Below are 20,779 nucleotides of genomic sequence, written 5' to 3' on the forward strand. Positions count from 1 at the left end.
AGGAAGTAAAGGAAATTTCTTTGTTCTAATTATTCCCTGTTGTGTCGAATCCATACCCTTCCTGTAATTTTCTTGTATGAAAAAGATAATGAGGGAAGTTGGACTTTTATTTGGACGTTACAATCATGACAATATACCGACTGTTGCATTCAAAGTTAACGTTTAAATCACGGACATTGCACTATTTCACATGAGATAAAGTGAAAATGAAAATATTAAGTAAAAAGAAAATTCCTACATTATATGCGATCGAACGCGAGAAAATTTATAACTAAATACAAAAGTTTATAGCCGCAATATTCCTATTTTCCTGTCCAGTCATTTGACATCTGTAAATACCGTTGAAATGTCTTATAGTTAATACATGTGTCAAGTCCTGTACCGGTCACATAAAACACACCGTGAAAGGAGCGTCCAACCATCATTCACTCACTAGTCATTCACTTACAAGACATTAAATAAATAGACACTAATTCCATTCATTCCTTTAGTTCAGGGATGGCGAACCAATGGCACAAGATGCAATATTTTGGCCACGTCACTGTTAACTTTACTTACTAAAAAAAATTGTTAAGATATTATATTGAGGAGCGAACGAGAGTGATCGTTGTACCTTCGTGTTATATATCTGTCACCAGCAAATTGTCTACGCCATTCATTTTATAAATTGCCGAAACAAAACACATCAATTTGTGATGATAAATGCAAATTACAAACAAACGACTTCAACAATTTTCCTGTGACATATCCAACCAGTTAAATGGTATAAACAGTAACCTTATATCGCGTGGACACAAATTTAACCGTTTGAGGTTAACTTTAAGTGTCCTATTTTATGATTTCCTGTGCAAATGGTACATAAACAGTGTTACGGTTAACTGAATGAATGAACGAAATTTAACTTTAATGTTGTTCGCTTTGTGTATTATAATATTAGAATATTATGTGGTTTAGTTACAAAAGATATATTTTAGAAGCAATTGCCTAGGCTTTCTAATACAGGAGTGTTATCTGCGCAGACCTAGATGTCAATTATTAGGGGTTTTTATGTTCAGTAGCGACCATTACCATTTTATGTTGATCGTATGGGTAGTGCCATATCTTTTACTGGAAATAATCTGATACGGTTTGCTGGTCCAATGATTTTACCTATTATAATGCTTTGCGTCGGTGACTCAGTAGTTAAGCGCTTGACTTGCAATCTGCAGGTCCTGGGTTCGAATCCCGCCATGTAACAATGTGTTTTTCGATTCTCGATTTACATATGTACATTTAACCGACGTTTTTACGGTAAAGGAAAACATCGTGATGCAACCTGCACATATCTGAGAAGAAATTCAATGATATGTGTGAAGTCAACCAACCAATATGGGCCAGCAAGGTTGACTATGGCCTAGTCACCCCTAACTTGGGGTAGGTTCCGAACTTCTCCTTGGGGACGTATAGTGAGCTGATGATGAATGCTTTGCAAGAAGACAGTTAAAATTTGCAATAGTTTATTTGATCACTGATTATATTTGAACAAAGACAAATGAAATGCAAAACATTATCAAATGGTCATAGCACATATTTTTGCAAAGACCATATTAAATAAACGGTTCGCCAGTTTGTATCCAGATTTACTGGTTACATAGTAACGACACTTATTGGCTCCAGGAAGAGAAACCGACAATACTCGGTTTGGATTCTACCGTTTGGAACATTGCTATAATCTGACATTTGTATTGTACAGTGGCGCCACCGTTGTTCGTACTTTTGCAACTTAATTTGTATACACAGTTTATTCTATACGTTAAGAAAGGAGTTTTGTACATGTTTTTGCTATTAATTTTTGGAAGGTTTATAAATTTAAAAGTAAAAAAAAATTGCTTTCGATTTAAAATAATCAACCGATTAAAAAAACGCTTTTAATCTTATAAATCTTTTCTTTTGACTCAACATTATAAGTACGCGAATACGCTTTCTCGTATGTACTTAAATACAATTTGAATTGCATACAGACCTCTAATTCGACACGGTACTCTCTGTTACTCCGTCCTTATAAGGCGGGCTTGATTTAAACGTACATTGGATTGTCAGCTGTAAGTAACATGCACTGTTTCTAATTCCAAGCTTTGTTAGCACAGATTATGCAAACATTTTTGCTTATTTTAAAAGCTTTTTCACTACGATTCCATATCTATATGTACATATTTATTTTGACGTAATTTTTGCGTTTTAAAAATGTCCAAATGCAATAGATATTTTTACTTTTAGCCTTAACTTTATAATAATATCCAAAGCAGAATAAAAATAATAATTTTATGGCTTAATCTGCTGCTTAGATTTCAATTGTTTGAAAAACTGGATAAATTAAGTTTTCTATTTTGAAAAATTTGTTTAAACCTCATGGTCTAAACAATTTTTTTAATGTGGCTCTATGGCTGTAATGTTATTTACATTAAGTATTATAAGATAATAAAAAATACAACAATATAGTTATTTGGAATGATTTATTTGATAGTGTGTAGATGCCCTTAATGGATAAGGAACGCTCTGTCGGCGCCCCGGGCGATGTTCGGACGCGGAACGATCGCGCGACGAGGGTCAACACAATTTTATAAACCTCATGGATAGTCTCGTTTAATACGAATTTAATGTAATATTACATTTAACAAATATACATAGAAAATAATTTATCACTATTTGAATGTATTTGTCTGAATATGTCTTAAAAAAATTGATATAATACTTTTTGGGATTTCAAGTTAAAGCAAAAATTTGATGTTCAAAGCAGGCGATAAAATCAAATAGTAATATAAAAATACTGATCTAAAATATGCATAAATAAACTGATCAAGAAACATTTTAAACTGTTTTCGGTAGTGAATTATATCAAACTACGCGACTCCGTCCGCAAGGAATTTAAAAAAACATAATAAGTGGCCTATGTGTTCTTCCAGACTATATTCTACGTTTGAGTCAAATTTAACAAGTTCCATTGAGCCGTTCCGTAGAAACCTTCAAAAAAACATCCATCTAAACTTTCGCATTTACAATATTAGTATGATTAGTGAAATTTATCCTATAAGCATTGTACTAGGGATGCACCATGTACGCGATAAGAGATGTATCGATGAGCAGCGTTAATTCTCGCTAAGGAGCTGTGAATGAGGCGCTGCAATTTGCCGACACCCGACTGACTACACATAATGAGACCCCATTGATGGCTAGTGATGTGACACAGGTATTGATTTTGAAGCTTGCTATAGGTTTTATTTTGATATTATCTTTGTGTTGAAAAAGTTAATTTGTATATGAATTTATTCGGATAGGTATCTAGTAACTAACTTATCTATTAATTAATGAACGAGAGTTAAGTAAAATTACTGTTATAGTAAAGGGAAAATTAAAATTTAATAGAATGATAGTATTTTTATTATTATTTTTATGTCGTATTTCTCCTTTATTTAAAATGTAGTTGTCGAAATTTTTCCTTTAAATAAATTAAAAATAAATGAATAACATATAAAAATATTTAACGATTAACCACATTATTATGAAAAATTAAATTATTTTTTATTCTCAATTCTATAGACACAGAAAACTATAAATATATCGACAACTGCTCGAAGGTTTTGCAGCACATCCCTATATTTTACGTGCGAAGTCAAGGCACAAGACGTAAATAGCACTAATCAGTGTAGCTAAGTGAAAATAGAATAGTGTTTAGAAGACAGTTTAATGTGAACTAGTTGTGATTACATCGCGTTAGAACTTCTCCAAGTGCCAATAATGATAGATTGCTATAGAGAAGGTAACTAACCATATCATGTTAAAAACAGCGCGTACTGTACTCTAAGTGAGAATTGTAATCGCATGTTATTGACATCACCTTCAGGCCTTTTGCTCACATTTTTTCTTCTACTAGTTGTGTACCATCGTCCACAGGTTTAATGTATTAAAAAGTTTATAAAACTTAGTAGATAGATAAAGATGATATCAGTCCATTAAAATATATCCTATAAACCCTTTATTACGAAGATTAAAGTTTGATCTTTGACTTTAATAATATTTATAACCTACAGGAGCTATTAAAAGTCAGAAGTACTAATTAAAAACTAAATATCACAACGTTTATCGCAGAGACAGCCATAAAGCACGGCTCGCTAGATGGCGTCAGTTATGCAAGATTATAATAGTGATCAGTCACGCTATGACCACACACGCGGGCGGTCGTGTGCGCTGAAGTTTAATTGTTATAATTTATCTAATTGACGCTTCAACTGTGAGGTTTATGCATTAAATAATATTGTACAATCTCGAAAGGTGTCCGAAGGAATTATTGCGTAAATAGAAATTTTGATTTGTTTATGTTTATTTTACAGAGTACAATTTGTGTAAGGATGACATCAAAATATATTTATTGATCAGATATTAAGATTCTTTAATTGTTTAGATGATAAATTGACCTAAGACATTGTATGTAGTAACTGCAATAAGTATTTTTAGTACGCATACTTTCAACCTGTCAAAATCTGTATTAATGATATCAAGCTCGAATTTAACGAATAAGTGCTGTCAAATTTGGCGCCTAGCAACAAGCAAACTGTTATTTATATGTTAAGTAACATTTTGATCGATCGATTAATATTTAAACATACTTACGTATAGTTTCTTTTTAATTTAATAGACTCCATAATCCAGTTGAAAGCACGTCAGTGTGTCATCATACATAATCTACTGACGGATAAACTTAATGTGACCGGAGAAATTTATCATAAAAATAATAAAGTGGAAGATAAACTTGTGGCCAGTGTATAAATAACAATTATGGTGAAAGTTGGTAGCTGTCAAAAAATTTGGTCCGGTTCTGAGCCACTGTGGGGCCGGCTCAACGATTAGATTCGAAATATTTGGCCTTCTCTGTCACTCTGTCTAAATTTAATTCGTTTATCATAAACGGATGAGGATTTACTATCCTTGTTACTTGACTTTCTTTTATGTTCGACGCGTTAAGACTTAGCTTCACTCTACATAGATTATTATACGGTTTGTTGGTTCCCAGTAGATACGTAATTTTTTTAATAGGAGCTTTGATCATATATTTCCAGTTTAGGTCAAAGACTCAGCATTTAGGACGTATCCCAGACTAGGTAATCTTGGAGACAAAGTCTCAGTACACACATTTGTTTGAAAAATGACAAGAGCAGAGGTGATTAGCCCCAATTTTGGTCAGTAACAGATATCACATTTTATAGCAACACTAAAAAATAAGTGTATTTGTTTCCTCTTCTATTTAATTTGATCATGCTTTTGAAGCCACTTCGATACATAATCATACTATAATTACACCTATGATTATAAAATTTAGAGGTCATTGTCATTTTCTCGTTGCTATGATAAAAAAAAATATCAGAACAAATACAAACTTCAGTTTAATAACAAAAAAATCGTGTTACATAGATCCGTTTCAAAGAGTTTTATTTTAGACACCTAGGCATTTAGAAATAACACACAATACCGTTTTATCATTTCACGGTCTTTACAAAGCCGGATTTTCTTATTTTTTATAGTAGAAGGCAAACAAGCTAGCGGCCACGTGATTTCGCTACAATAGCAAAATAACCTCTGTAACAAGTTAAAAGGAAGCAGATGGGTTGCCAATTATTAGACAGAGGAGTGGAGGTACGGGATGTATTCTTTTATACATCCCCTTTCCGGTCTTGTGTCCATTGGAATTTGAGAAATGTCTCGTCTCCATCCTTTCCTTATAAGAACCGTAATAATCTGAAACGGTCCTCAATCCTGTCACCATTACTATCTCATATCTGACGTCTTGTTGACGTCCATTTTACTTGCATGAGCATTTCCGAGCAATCTGTTTCATGAATCTGAACGTAATTCAGTATGTCATCGTATAATATTGATTCTATCTGAAATATTTACGTCTATATTTTAAAATTGTTTTAATTGAATACTGGTCTAGCGGTTCATAAACATAAGATTTATTAGTGGCAGTTAGGTAAGTTTGGACTCAAAATAGTTAATGTAATTTGCCTAGCCAGACCTTAATGTATGCTTAGTATAAGAAATCTATACTGAAGGAATATTTAAGTGATCATTAAACGATTCTTTAGTGCAGCAATGAGTTTATAAATTTCAATTTCACACATTTACAACTTCTTTCCAGTCAACAGCCTTGAAATGATTCTGAAATTAGTTGCCAACATTATAGGAAATAAGATCCTCTTGTACCGCGGTTTCGACGTAGACAATCCACGTGATATCTCATCACCACATGGCGAGGTCAACGCTCGGCCTTGTGCGGCGAATTTCGCGCATGCGGTGACGTCATTACCCGACACGACGTGCGCCCGCGCACGTATGTCACGCCCGCAGTGACGTGCGTGACGATTGTCGATAGAATTATAGGTTCGATTTTACTACCATCAAAATAGTAATGTCTATTAGGAAAAAAACTGTAGTACCTCTTGGATTTTAGGGAGAACAAAATGTCTGCTAAAGATTAACATCACTGTGCTGCACTCTTCTAGTCAGAATCGAAATTTTGAAATGGTTCATCGGTGATGTAGCCATTTTACTTGTAGCTATCCTGACTGACAGTGGGCATTAATTGTTACTGTGTGTCTCTTTCTCCTCCTTGTTCTCCTCCTCCTTGTCTCTTCCTAATTCTTGTCAGTCGCGATCTCTTTCTTCATCTTTCGTTTTGACCATCTCTCGTAGGATGATTCTCCACTTTGATCCGTTCTCAGCGATGTTACTGTGTCACGGCAGTGGATACCCACAACTATTATGAGACAAGTTTTATCATTTGCGTGTTGGAAAATTTGTTGGTTCTTACAATAACAATAGCAATAAACTGCAAACAACTAGCAAAGTACTATGCTAACGGCGGGCGTGAAAGTTCAACGTACGGAAATAAATTGTTGATTTACAATAAGGAAATTGATAAGACAATGATTGCCATAATTAATAATGCACAAGGTCAGGTGTCAATGTGCACTGGACGCTGCAGATTTTCGTTGGTTAGTTGTGGATTCCACTGCTGAAGTACAAATAAAAACATATTCCTTTATCTCTCATTTAGACTGGAAAAAAATGACTCGTGATTATCTTTTTTTGCGATCGTCTTAGCATAAAAATCTTACGGTAACCGCGAAAATTATCTTTCTGTCAGCAAAGGAACAGATCAGAAATCAGGTTACTTTTGATTACTTAATTTATTACCAAGCGTGAATATTCTTGTTATGTGTTGACTTGATGAATGTCAGTGTTACTTTAGATGCAGACGTCTTAAAAATAATACGCCACGTTTTACGAGGGAAGCGAACGTTCGAAGGTGAATGACCGTTACAGTTTTATTGACTATTTCTTTTTACAGCAAATATAGTGCCACTTTACGCTTCCGTGATACTGCCAGCCCCCTTATGATTATTGCCTTTGGAGTCGTATAATTTTTTATAGACGAGGATTATCTATTTATAAGATATGATTTTAAAAATGGAACTGGTAGACTAAACATTCTAACTTTAAATTTCTACAACCGATTCACTCTGCTTCTGATTCCTAGAAAAAAAAAACAGAATTAACATGCCTATGAATGAATAGGCGATGGGCACCTAGGCCTACATTCCATATGTCCAGCCTGTATTCTAGACTTTGCCATATGTTAACAATTTAATTGTTGATTTTGTTGTATTGTGACTATGTACTTGGTTTCTATTCATCAATAATTGTGTACTGAGACAATGGTTTGAGTAATAGAGTCTCCGTTGTCGTTAGGCAAACAATTCTCAGGCGGTCGAGGTCGTCGCGTTTTGAAGCAGAGCTAATGAATCGTTACCAATTGCAATTTCTTGGGAAAATCTATTCGTCGCACGAAACTGGGGGCTTGAAACTTAACCGGAGAACTGCATTGCACGTGGATTTACTGTTTATTTTTTTTTTGTATTTTATAATTTAAATATACACTGAAGCTGTTTTCATCGCTAGTCTTGAAGAAGTGGAAAAACTTTCTATTAATTTAAACACATATAATAGAATATGAGGTAATGAGGATTTAAATCAATTGTGAAAATCAGTAACGTAAAATTAATTACGAGTAACAAAATTACTATAATACTTCAAAAATAAATAGTTGGTAGTTCATTTTACGCAACTAAATTAAATATTTCACATATCGATAAAATAACAAGGCCATCACTATTGCAAATTTACAAAGCATTTCTTATCAATTATGGTTATTTCTTATGAGTTCGGAGATGAAAAATCTTTGATAAAAGTTAAAAAATAATCTCTGCTTCTCTACGTTTCCGTTAATGAACAAACGATGACCGCATTATCGCCTAATTAAGATAATTTGGGGTCGGCAGTGTTAATGATAATTTAAAACTACATTGTTGCGAAATCAATAAATTTATGGGAATTCAGTTTTGAATCAGTCTAGTGTAGTAGAAATCAGAATTTGTGTCCTTGTAAAGTTATATTTTTCGCGAAATTAAGAATAAAACTACTGATTGATAAATACAAATAAAGAATTGCTATTATTGTCCTCTAATAAGGTTGTTCATTTTATATGTTTTATACCGAGAGATATATTCTCCAAAAAATATTAAATTAGGTGTTACCACGGTACCTACCTTTGTAGCTTTAGCATATCAAGAAGTTACAATAGATTAATCTAAATTGATGGTGTTATGTTTACTTTTAAACTTCACTTTCTTACTTTGACCAAATTCTACATGTTTCAGTAAAAAGTATTTCTTCTAGTTAGAGAGCGTGCGGTTACATTCCAAGGAAACTAGATGTCGCTAATTGGTTATAGATAATTTATACTATAAAGATAAATTAACCGTTTTAGTGATCCTTGTAAATTTTTTAACAAAGAAAGTGGTTGTTATGTTTATTTTCTTTTAATTGTATAACTAAATTATAAATTTTTGCGACAAGTATGAAACGATTTGTAAAATTTGTGGTAAACAAAATAATAATTCTACTTTATGGTAATCATGAGGAAATGTATTTAAACAATACCTCCATGTGATTGGGGTTTTTCTTTTTGCTGATTTTCTTAGGAATCTTGCATTTAATAGAAATTTTATTTTTATCATGTAATCATGTGTTTTGAGGTAATCCTCAGAACACATTGTTAAGGATAATATTGACATTCGTTCATTGTTACTGCTAACATTTTTTACTTTGAAAATTTCTACAGAACCCAAGAATTGTCGCAACTTTTGCTCTTTACAATTTTTTTTAAATGTCGGTTCAATTAGTGAGTATCGGTGTTTTAGATCATACGTCTTGCTGAGGGCCAATCAATGCGAGTAAGAGACGTGGGTTATTAATAAAGCTTATACTGCGTATAAAATATCGACAACGAGTAAAACACTAATGATTTTTTATACAACACTAAAGATGTGCCGCGTCTTTTATTAAATATCTTTTCTCAAAGAATTTCTTAGTTTTTGCCCTGAAGCGATGATGTTTTCCTTGTTGTTGATGAATTTACACTGCGGAAACAAAACAACTAAATAAGAACAATAACAACAATACCTTTCTGTACAAGCATTTCGAAACTTGGAAACCCAAGTTTAAAAAATAAAAGTGAAAATTAATGTGAATAGTCAATTTAACTTAATAATTTAAAAAGACGATGAGTTAAATAAAAAAAAGAAATTAAATAGTATAAAAATGAAAACTTAGTTTCACTTTTCAACTTAAAGTTACAAATAATTCATGAAGCGATCTCTAAGCTTAGTTATTACGTAGGCATTTATGTTAACGATCTGAGGAGCGTTAATCGAATGAGATACGACTAATTTTTATAATCAATAAAAACCTCTTAATCCGTTAAAGGAAAGTTAAAGAGCGTTTATTTCTCTACTTGGTACGGGTTTATCAATGAACGCGATGGTAAGAAGATTTGTAATAATAAAATCGAAATATCAGTTTCATCTATCGATATATCACGTTCACAACACTATTGTGAATAAAAGCTTTAAGTGTTGCCAATTTTTAAATTCAATATTATTCAAATTAAAATATGACTATTTTAAAATGTAAAGAATAGAAACTTTTAGGAATTTTCTATCTTCGTTAATATTTGCAAAAAAAAATCATGGCTGTTGTAAATTGTTTTAAATTATAACCCAGGGATAATGTGTGAAATCAGGAGCACAGACTATTAAATTTATGAAGAAAAAAAGTTTAATAATTAGCAACGTAAAATGAAATTAAAAAAAAAAAAGTTTGATATTAACTTACTACATCATAATCAAATTAACACAACAAGGGGCGTGAAGTGACTCGTAACAAAATCAATCACACGCACTCAAGGGTCGCTCGGGTCCTCCAATTATTGTTATTAATTTGACAGTGTTGACAGTACGATGACAGTTCGTTGACAGCGCGCGACGGACACGGATTAATTTGACAGCTCGCCCCCCACAGCGGGAAACACCGTCCAAATGTCAACGGTTGCCAGTAATGTTTAATTTTTTAATAAATGTATGATTTTTGTAAGTTACTTTATTGTTTTAATAATTATAAATACTAATATTTAGATGGATAGATGTGCTCAACGGATCTTGATGAAATTTGGCACAGATGTAGAAGATAGTCACATAGTAGTTAATTGTTTTTCTCTTTATAACTCGTTGTAATATTTAAAATTCTATTTACAAAATTCTTTTCACAAATAATTTTTATTGCTAAATTATTTACTGCCAATGTATTTATTACTTCAATTATAATATTGGAAGTGCACATTTAAATTGGCTCTTGGTATGATATTTATGTGTTTATTGTAATACTGAATGTGAAGTTACAATAGCTTGTAGTAATAATTTTAAGGCGCTGTAATATTTACAATTTCTGATCACGCTTCCAATATATTCTAGGCAATAAGATATTGCTTATAGAATATTAATATTTATGTACATTTACGTATTGTATGATCACGCAGTAGTTTTTAATTTTAATATAATTTTTAAGGATGTACGGATATCAAAGACGTCAGGTAATATGCAAGCAACAATTGCCAAATAGTTCAATGTTCATCATTTTGAACTTGAGGTTTGGTATCTTATTAATTCAAATCTGTCTTTAGATTTCTTATGAACGTGAAATATATATCAAACCGATAGCTTATATTTCTAACTTTACGATAGAATAGAAATAAAGTTTTTTAAGTGCGGAAAATAAATGATTGGTGATAATGCTACTCTGAATATGTTACGAGATACCTAATTTTTTTTTATATTACAAGGTGGCAAAGGAGCAAGCGGCCACATGAATTCGCCGAAATGGCGAAGCGACCGCTGCCCATAGACATTCGCAATTGCAGATGCATTGCCTACCAATCGACGAAGGAGGCCAAGCACAAAAAGAGAATATTTAACCTTCCTATGCATCTCCTCCATCAAATCCACCTCCCCTTCCCATTCTTTCCTTATAAGAAAAGGGTGGGAAGGGAAAGAGGACTAAAATTAGGCCTCCGGCACCACACTCATCAGACTGTACGCGGAATTACTTCCACTTCACGCCTGTCTTCTGTGTGGTCGTGGTATTCCACCGGGCGAGCCGGACAATTCGTGCAACTGATGTTGTTGTTGCTGGCGTCTGTGACGACATAGTGACTTTATTAAAGCATAAATTAATAAATATTACTAATAAAATTGGTGATCCGTGTCAAAAAAGTAAGATAAATTTGTTGTAAGATTTATTAATGAACAAAATAAGCGAGACGAATTCAATATTATTATTTCAAGGTTTGACGCACTAATGCTTCACAATTAATTTTATAGCCCTTACTATGACGTGATCTCTAACATAGAATAGGGTTGTCATGATAAAAAAATTGTTCTCGAAATACTCATCAGTAACACGTGTTCACTTTCACAAAATATAATAATAGCATACATATTACGTAATTAAGTTCGAAAATAAAGGAATAATAAGGAAGGAGGAACGCTTATGGCTTTATAGGTTATGTACATCCGAACAAATGACTGTGGGTTCGAACCCGACTATTGCTGTAACCCATACCATAACATATAACCCGCTTAGACTTTAATTAGAATTGTTACATCAATAATTATTATGTTAATATAAATATGCAGATATTTATTTAAAAAAAGTAGGTACTTCGAAAGCACAAGAAGATAAGTTTATTAACAGAATAACTTATTAATCGAAGCTTGAACACTTTCGCCAAGTTATCTTGTGAAAGCTCGCTGCTTTTATTACAGTAATAAAGCGGTTAGCGTTTAATTTTTTTGTAATCTTTAATCGATAACTATAAAAAAAATATATTTCGTAACAACCGCGCAATTCGTCAAGATCCTTAAACTTTACCGCTGGTTTCCACTGCGGTATCATCTGTACGATAAAATATTGAAAATAAGCGATAGCAGTATCTTTTTTATGTGTACCTCTTCAGTGGAAACCTACGTTAAGGATCCTTGAACTTAACAACTTAATTTTTAGAAGTCCGCCGGGCAAGGATGTTTTATCAGTCGTCATTATCTACGTAATGGGCACGGCCTGGAGATTCATAAATTGTTTGTGACGCTTACATCTTTATAAATTAAGATTTCCATGTAGATACGTGTATAATATTTTATATTATTTATGCGACCGCCGCGCCCTCTCTTTGTGATGCACCGAAATTTATCAGATGTTTAGATACAATTTAAACTATGAAATTGTCACCCTCTTGTCATGTAGGGTAGGGCTGGAACTACAAAAAACTAGCTGTCAACTGCGACATTGTCCGCGCGGATTAAAAAAAACAACTTTGTAACCTATTTGTTCTTCCACTCTGTATTCTACATCTACGCCAAGTTAGAGCTAAATCCGTTGAGTTGATCTGGAGATACCTTCTAACAGACGTTCAAACATCCATCTAAACTTTCGCGTTTGTAATATTGTTTATGAACAGAAAGTTTTTTTTATTATTTAAAAAAAGTCTATGTGGCAACATTTTCTTTATGTTTTTTTTTCTTATCTGTGATTGTGTGTGCGTGCAATGGCGCCACGAAGATTGTAATGTCGAAGTTTAAAATGTTTGTAATAAAAGCTTTCTAATATAAACAACAAGTTTATGTTATATAAATAAAGGGTTTATGTACTATATAAATATTAAGTAAGATAATATGAAGGATTTGAAAGAAAAAGTAATTCAACAACTTGAAATACTACAATTCAATACACTATTCTGAATTTATACATTTATGTTTTATGTAAATCGGCAAAAAAAAAAAACAACAAAAACAAGTTTACAGTTATTAAAATGTTGTAAAGCTTGATTGTAAAAACTATATTGTATACACTTACTACGTCGTAATTTGAAAATAGAACAGTTGTTTATAATAAACTGAAACTACAGATGACATTTGCTCAGTTTTTATCATAAAGAAATCGTTGCCAACATTTAAATAATGTTCAAAAGAGTGTCAGATCAATTAAAATAAAAAATACGACCATTAAAATCGCTAAACGTTTTAATACTGGCTCATTCTTAGTCGGAACGGGTTTAAGGGCTAATAAACAAACTTTAAACTTCGATCAATAACATCAGAAGTTAGTAACAAATTCCACGATTATGCAACGATGTCCTAAAATTAACTAATCCGGTGATAAAATATTTTATAATATGGACATGGACTTTAATCCGTTGACAACCCTGGCCATTAATAACAACTTTGACTAAAGAGAAATGGACTAGGCGAATAGCCGTTGAAGTATATAAATAAATAAATAGATGAAGTTAATAACAATCATACATATAAATAATAATAGGGCATAATACAAAAATTTACACACGTACCCAAAACGCACAAAACCAAGCATGTCTACGACTGCGTGCGCTTGTTAGGTCCAGTCATTAAAAGTCAAAGTTGAAAACCTTGGCTATTAATAAAGGTAATCCTAACGCGATTGTCGGTGACTGTACCGTGAACTGAACGACTGTACATCCCTACACTATTGTATGGGGATGAAGTTGTTAACATTTGATTACTTTGTCGTGCCGACTTAATTCCAATGAATTTAGAATTAACTTTATTAAGATTTTTTTGACTTGGATGGTATTACTACGTTTTTTGTCAATGGTTATATTAGCGCTTAGACATGGGTAACTTAACTAAAATTTATGACCTGCAGATCAGATCACTGCACACATGTGTAAAGCAGATCAGTGAATCGGCTCGCAGCTCAGCTCAATTTGTACCTGGATAGAGTTATGATTTGGGATACGAGCTGCAAACTGTTAGTTTCACATAGTTATAGTACATCGCGATGAACTGTGCGCTGATACTTTACTTGTTGAGTCGCAGCTCACAGGTTCAAGAAGTTTTGTACCGATTCAGTGCTGATTTACATACAGTAACTAGCGTTTGAACTCGGATCACACTTGATGTGGTCGAAAGATGGATTTAAGGAGACAGTTTAAAATATTTAGTAAACTAATTGTAAGTTTAAGAATAACTACAAAAATACAGTCGAATTGATAACCTCCTTCTTTTTGAAGTTGGCTAACAAAACACAAAAGCTCGCAAACATAGTAATTGTTAGAAACAGCATTATAAATTTTAAAATAGATCGTATACTAGTAATTGTTATTGTACGCGAATCGCTTGCGGAATTATTGTATTCCATTTACTTAAGTGGGTTATTTATTAAAATTAGAATGGGTTCATGTACCGTAAACTGCAAAATATCTTATCGATATTTTGATCGGATGTTGTTACTTCAACTTTAAGTTATTGGGCATTTCAGAATAACTGTTTAATTATCTTTTCTTATTATTTTATTCAAATAGCTGATATATTTTTAATGAATATCATCATGGTTAAAAGGAAATATGTTTTTAAAGAAACACTTTTTAAATAATTCTATTTTTTTATTTTAATAATAATTTTAAAGTGGTCACTAAAGTAACTGTAAATGAAACGTATTTTCTAACGCTTTTCAACTCTGTAAATGTTGAAAATTGATACTCTTTATAGTGTTGGTCATTAGATCTGTCGATATCGATAGTAACGGTACGGCCGTGATTCTATCACGACCGGCGTGTTTGAACTGTTTGTGAGAACAACACTATCTTGTTTCGTGATTAATTTCGGTGCAATTTTATTGATTGTTAAATTTTTAAGGTCGAGGTGATGGTGTAGGGTGACCAATATTTATACAGATACAATATGATACAGAGAGTATTCTTCATTAAGAAAAAATTTAATAATTTTTTTTTATTTTACGATTAACTTAGCTATGCATTTAGGCTCGTGTAGTAACTTTTAATACTAATCTCGTACGTATAGATCTTTTTGTATGCTTTATTTTTTCTTTAAAAATAAGAAATAGTAAAATTAAAGATCTTTTACTATGACAATTAAAAGAGACAAGAATAATGAATGTGAACATTTTTTTCTTAATAGTTTGTTACCCTACAACAGATATAATTTCATTATCGACATTTATCTGGTTCTGTTTTAACAGACAACATTGAAAACTGTATCTATAAAACTATCAGAGAACTAAGCCTCTTTTAACTTTATTGAAAAGTTTTCCAATCGACAATTCACGGGATTAGGAAAGAAAATAAAAGATCGACAAGATTGAATAATCTATGTAAATCGTCATAGAGTAATGGATCAAATACTCAGGCTGTTTAATCTATGATATTCGTCAAAGAGCAGTTATGTATTTGTTACAATTTACAATGTATCAAAGTAATGTTGAGTTACTATTTATTTATTTCATGTAACATTAGGTACACATATTGGGAAAATATTACATTAGTTTTTTTTTAGGAGTAGGAAAAACCATTCCGTAGTGCTTATACGGTTTACATAATCCCCATCCGAAGTTTTAATTCGAAGATAAAATTAAAAATTAATGTTAATTTTATACATTAAGAAATATTCTCAGATCGTGTAAAAGAATTTTAATTATAAAACAAACATTAAAGAATAATTAATCAATACGATTGATTAACAAATAATAATTCAGAATCGGTGTCAAAATGTTTATCGTCCGTTACCATGGAAACGAAAGAGTAAATGACAAGGAACTGATTTATGACAATTTACGACTAGTGATAATGTAAAGTGGTACAGAACAAAACATCGTGCGTCCAACGCCACCATAATTAGTTTATGAATTATTTAATTTAGTGGTTCCGTAGTTTATAATACGGACACGTGCTGGAGTGTGCGAGAGTATACTGCGTGTTGACGTTATTGATACTTGGATTTGTATTTTAAAGTACTGAATGTTATTGAAGAGTTTTTAAAATCTACTTCAGGTAGAATCTTTTTCATTAATACGTACAAGAATAAAAATGTTTAAAAGAATACGGAATTAAATCTTCGTACCTCATGTGTCATATGTTCCGTGGCGAGGAACATAGTTAAAAAGCTTTTTATAAGTCAAGTATTATGCATTGTTGTTCGTGCTACACCGTGTGAAGGTATTTTTGCTAATTTTAAGAGGCAGCCGCTCGCCCCCTGTTACCTAACCTACCACTTTTATAATGTATTAATTAGCCATCCACACCTTCAAGTCTGCGCCAAATGAATTGAATTTATAACTTGAACCCTCATAAATTAAATAGGAAGACAAATTATCCCCGACTTTAGTACATATATCTCTATAAAATTTAAATATAACATATCTTACTAATATTATAAATGTGAAAGTTTAGATGGATGGATGTTTGTTTGTTTGAAGGTATCTCCGAAATGGATCAACGGATCTTGATGAATTTTGACACAGATATAGAACACAGTGTGGAAGAACACGTAGGCTATTTATTAAGTTTTTTTTTATTTCCGCGCATATGGAGTCGCGGTAATTTGTGTGAATGCATGACCTAGGAATGTTAGTTTTAACAAAATTTCATAAATTCTTTTGATACATGTTTAAGACAGATTATGCAAAAATTGATTAAAGTAAGACATAAATAATAACTGATCTCACTACTTTCGCTGACATAAAGCTTTTAAATAATAAATTACTTGACATCGAATTTTCTCTATAATACGCCACTAATACGTTACAAATTGCTACGATCCTATAAGACTCCGATTTCCAATAAGGTTGTAACTTGATCAGGAATAGATTCGCGTACGTAATGTATCATTGATCTTAAGTCCGCTACGCACGCTTGGCAAACATCGGCAAACAGGAAACAACAAACATGAACGTGTGGATTCAGTGATCGGCATCTCTGTAGTTTTTTCTACACAAATTAAAGGATGTTCGCCAAATGGTGGGATGCCTATTTGTGTTCGGTGTTTGGCAATTGTTTGATGATTGTGGCTTTTTGTAACAAACACCAAACGCCTGAAGCGGCCATTATACTCATAATCAGCCACCGAATATAAACGTGCGTAACGCTGTCTATCCAACTGTTTTCATCTGACATTACGCAACCCGTAATTGCTGTCCAAAAATCGAAAAGTCCTTGCAATAGTGTGGTAACTCTATTTTTGGACAAAAAATATTTTGTCATTTGAACTCTATTTTAAATCTTTAAATTTTAAACACCTTTAAATCATGAAATTTTGGATGGATTTCTTTTAATATAGGAATACTTCTCCCTAAAATGACTCTCCTGAAAAATTGAATTTTTTATTACATCAATACATAGTATAAAACAAAGTCGCTTTCGCTGTATGTCCGTATGTATGCTTAGATCTTTAAAACTACGCAACGGATTTTGACGCGGTTTTTTTTTAATAGATAGAGTGATTCTTAAGGAAGGTTTGTATGTATAATAAATGCATAATATAGTAGAGAAACACTGATAAATTTAAAGTTTTCTAATGTGATGTCGTAAATAAGCACGTTTTTTTGCGCTTATATTGCAAACGCTGGCTGAACCCTACGAGATAGACCAAAATAATGTACTACAGTATTGTTCACCTTAAAAAGTTCAACAAAAAAGTCCGCGATGGTATATGTCTATCTCTTAGGGATAACCCAGCATAACCATTTTTATTCTTTTACGAAGTGATTTTAAACAATACAGCATTAATCCTTATCCATTTAAGTACCTTAAATAAATTGTGCATTTATTCTGTAGTAGGTATACAGTCAAAACCGTTTATAGCGACATCGTTTAGAACAACATACCGGTTAAATTGACCAAAATCAAAGGTCCTGGCTGAATATTACATATCTTTCCTATTAATACCTGTCACCGGTTGTTACAACTATCGGTTCTTACGACTCAATATGAGTAGTCCCTTCGATGTCGTTATAACAGATTTTGACTGTATTTTGCATTGCACCCGTGCGAAGCCGGGGCGGGTCGCTAGTAATATATAAGACTTAAGTAGTCGAAATTTTAAGTAAGTCTGTCGTATACTATGCTCCCAGTTGGTAATAGGTTTTTGTGTGTACATGACCTTACTTCCATTGGCTTATGTTCGTATTGATTACGCCATAACTTACAGTATAAGACGATGGCCAACGTCAGGATAAGCTATGCGAAATATTGCCCTATGATTTAGCGTGTAATCAAATGGGCGTAAAATGTTTTTTTACTTGAGTCTCGTAAAGTGTAACAGGATACCATGTTATAAAATGTTAATCTAATTGTTATTGAATTTAAAAACGTCACTGGAATTTGAAACAAAATTTACTTTATGATAAAAAATATTTTTGTTTTTTTTATGTACATGTTACTGTTAAAGGAATAATCTCCAGTCAATCTTAAGATTTACCAACTAAACTTGTATGTACTACATTATATTTAAGCTTAGAGTTATTATTAAGAGAAAAAATTCAAACTGCCATATTTAAAAAAGCGGTAAATTGTCAAAATTTAAAAACACATTGGTACATTACGGGATACGTACCCAGGACCTGCAGTTTGCAAGTCAATTAACCCCTGAGCCACCGATGCTCTTATCACAAGAAACAAATTACAACCACTATCAGATATTGAGATATTTTAAACAAAGAAACACACAAACTCTCACCTCTTCTTGTTCCTTGTTATAACGCCATAGGGGTTCTAAGAAATCCTTTTGTTAAGATTTTACAGTTGAAAACATAACGCCTCTGTACAAAGCACGTTTACGGAAGTTCTAACTCGATTTGTTTACGACTGCTAATAATATGTTTGTTTAATAGTGGGATTACATTGTATAAAGTTAGACATAGAATTATTATTTTACATCTCTTATAGTGACAGAATGTTGATATTTATTAACCGTGGAATTCCATTGGCTTAACACTTGTATTGAAACATATTGTTTGTTTTTAGCCGACTTCAAAAAGAAGGAGGTTATCAATTCGACTGTATTTTTTTTATGTGTGTTACCGCGAAACTCCGCCCCTGGTGGTCCGATTTTGATAAAAATTATTTTAATCGAAAGGAAGTGCTTGCAGATAGGTCCCATTTTTCATTTTTTTTAAATAACTAGAAAACTAGTAGATTTTGAATTTAGCTTCAAAATGTGTTGCGAAAATTAGGGACATTTTTTATATAGTGTAATCTCATGGTAAGATTGACTCATTTGATTTGAAATTATTCGAAGAACTGTAAACAGAAAATAACACTAATTTATGTACAACTAGCTTTTACCCGCGACTCCGTCCGCGCGGAATAAAAAATAGAAAACGGGGTAAAAATTATCCTATGTCCGTTTCCTGGTTCTAAGCTGCCCACCAATTTTCAGTCAAATCGATTCAGCCGTTCTTGAGTTATAAATAGTGTAACTAACACGACTTTCTTTTATATATATAGATATAGATTATAATTTTAATAATTGTTCTAATTGTTCCAATATATTTATTATAATTTATCTGTTCACGGAAATTTCTAGTTATTAATTAAAGGGTAATAGTTTATACAGTTAGGTCAACTTTCCTTATTGGAAGTAACTCTTCGCACTTTAAACCTGAAAGTTTGTAATACCTAATTAACCTATAGGTTATTTTGACTGTAGGACATTTCCACGGTGTTATTAAATCCGCTTAGCACCCTTTTTCACTAGCACGATGAGCTACATGATTTTGATCTTTAGTTACTTCAATGAACAATTTGTTGTACACTTTTGTGTCCGCGACTGACATAACGCAGTCGCGCAGTTAATAACCCGGTGGAAATGGGGTTTAATATCATTCGGTTAGAAGTTTAATTACAAGTTCTTAGTTTTAATGGGACGCGATATCATTTTGTGGGATCGCAGAGCGTCCGAGTCGCGCCATTCAGAGACCTTCCGTAGAATTAGCATACCTAAGTATCCAATTGAACTCTTATCAATGGTTCGCGATCGACTATTTAACCCCTTAACCTTGGCCAGTTATCTGATTTATTTAATTGTTTTTTGTACATTATAATTATTTTACTACAACGTAAATGTTAAGTTTTAATATAGAAATAGAACGCACATATTTACGTAGTCTTATATCATGTTTTTTTAGATATAAATATGTGAGAATTGCCTTATTTTCTACCTTGTCTCTTTTTAATTGGTCCAAACTTATCATCCAAAGTGATAACACTGTGAATATTAAGTCAAATAAGATAAAAACGTTTCAAAATTATAAACGACTAGCTGTAGCCGGCGACACCGTCCGCGCAGAATTAAAAAAAAAGTTATAAGTAGCCTATGTGTTTTACCAGACCATGTTCTATATCTATGCCAAATTTCATCAAGATCCGTTGAGCCGTTCCGGAGATACCTTTAAACAAACATCCATCCATCTATACATTTGCATTTATAATATTAGTAAGATTTACGCTAATTGTGACTGC

The 20,779-nt window shown here is 32.4% G+C and overlaps 1 protein-coding gene across 1 annotated transcript in view; it reads right to left on the reverse strand.

Moving 5' to 3' along the window:
* Positions 1 to 20,779, reverse strand: part of LOC106707687 (fibroblast growth factor 10) — a 123,695-nt gene that overhangs the window by 23,941 nt on the left and 78,975 nt on the right. The gene's annotated exons all lie outside the window — the stretch shown is intronic.

This window comes from Papilio machaon, chromosome 18 (assembly GCF_912999745.1).
Source record: "Papilio machaon chromosome 18, ilPapMach1.1, whole genome shotgun sequence".
In the NCBI taxonomy this organism is placed as follows: Eukaryota; Metazoa; Arthropoda; class Insecta; order Lepidoptera; family Papilionidae; genus Papilio; species Papilio machaon.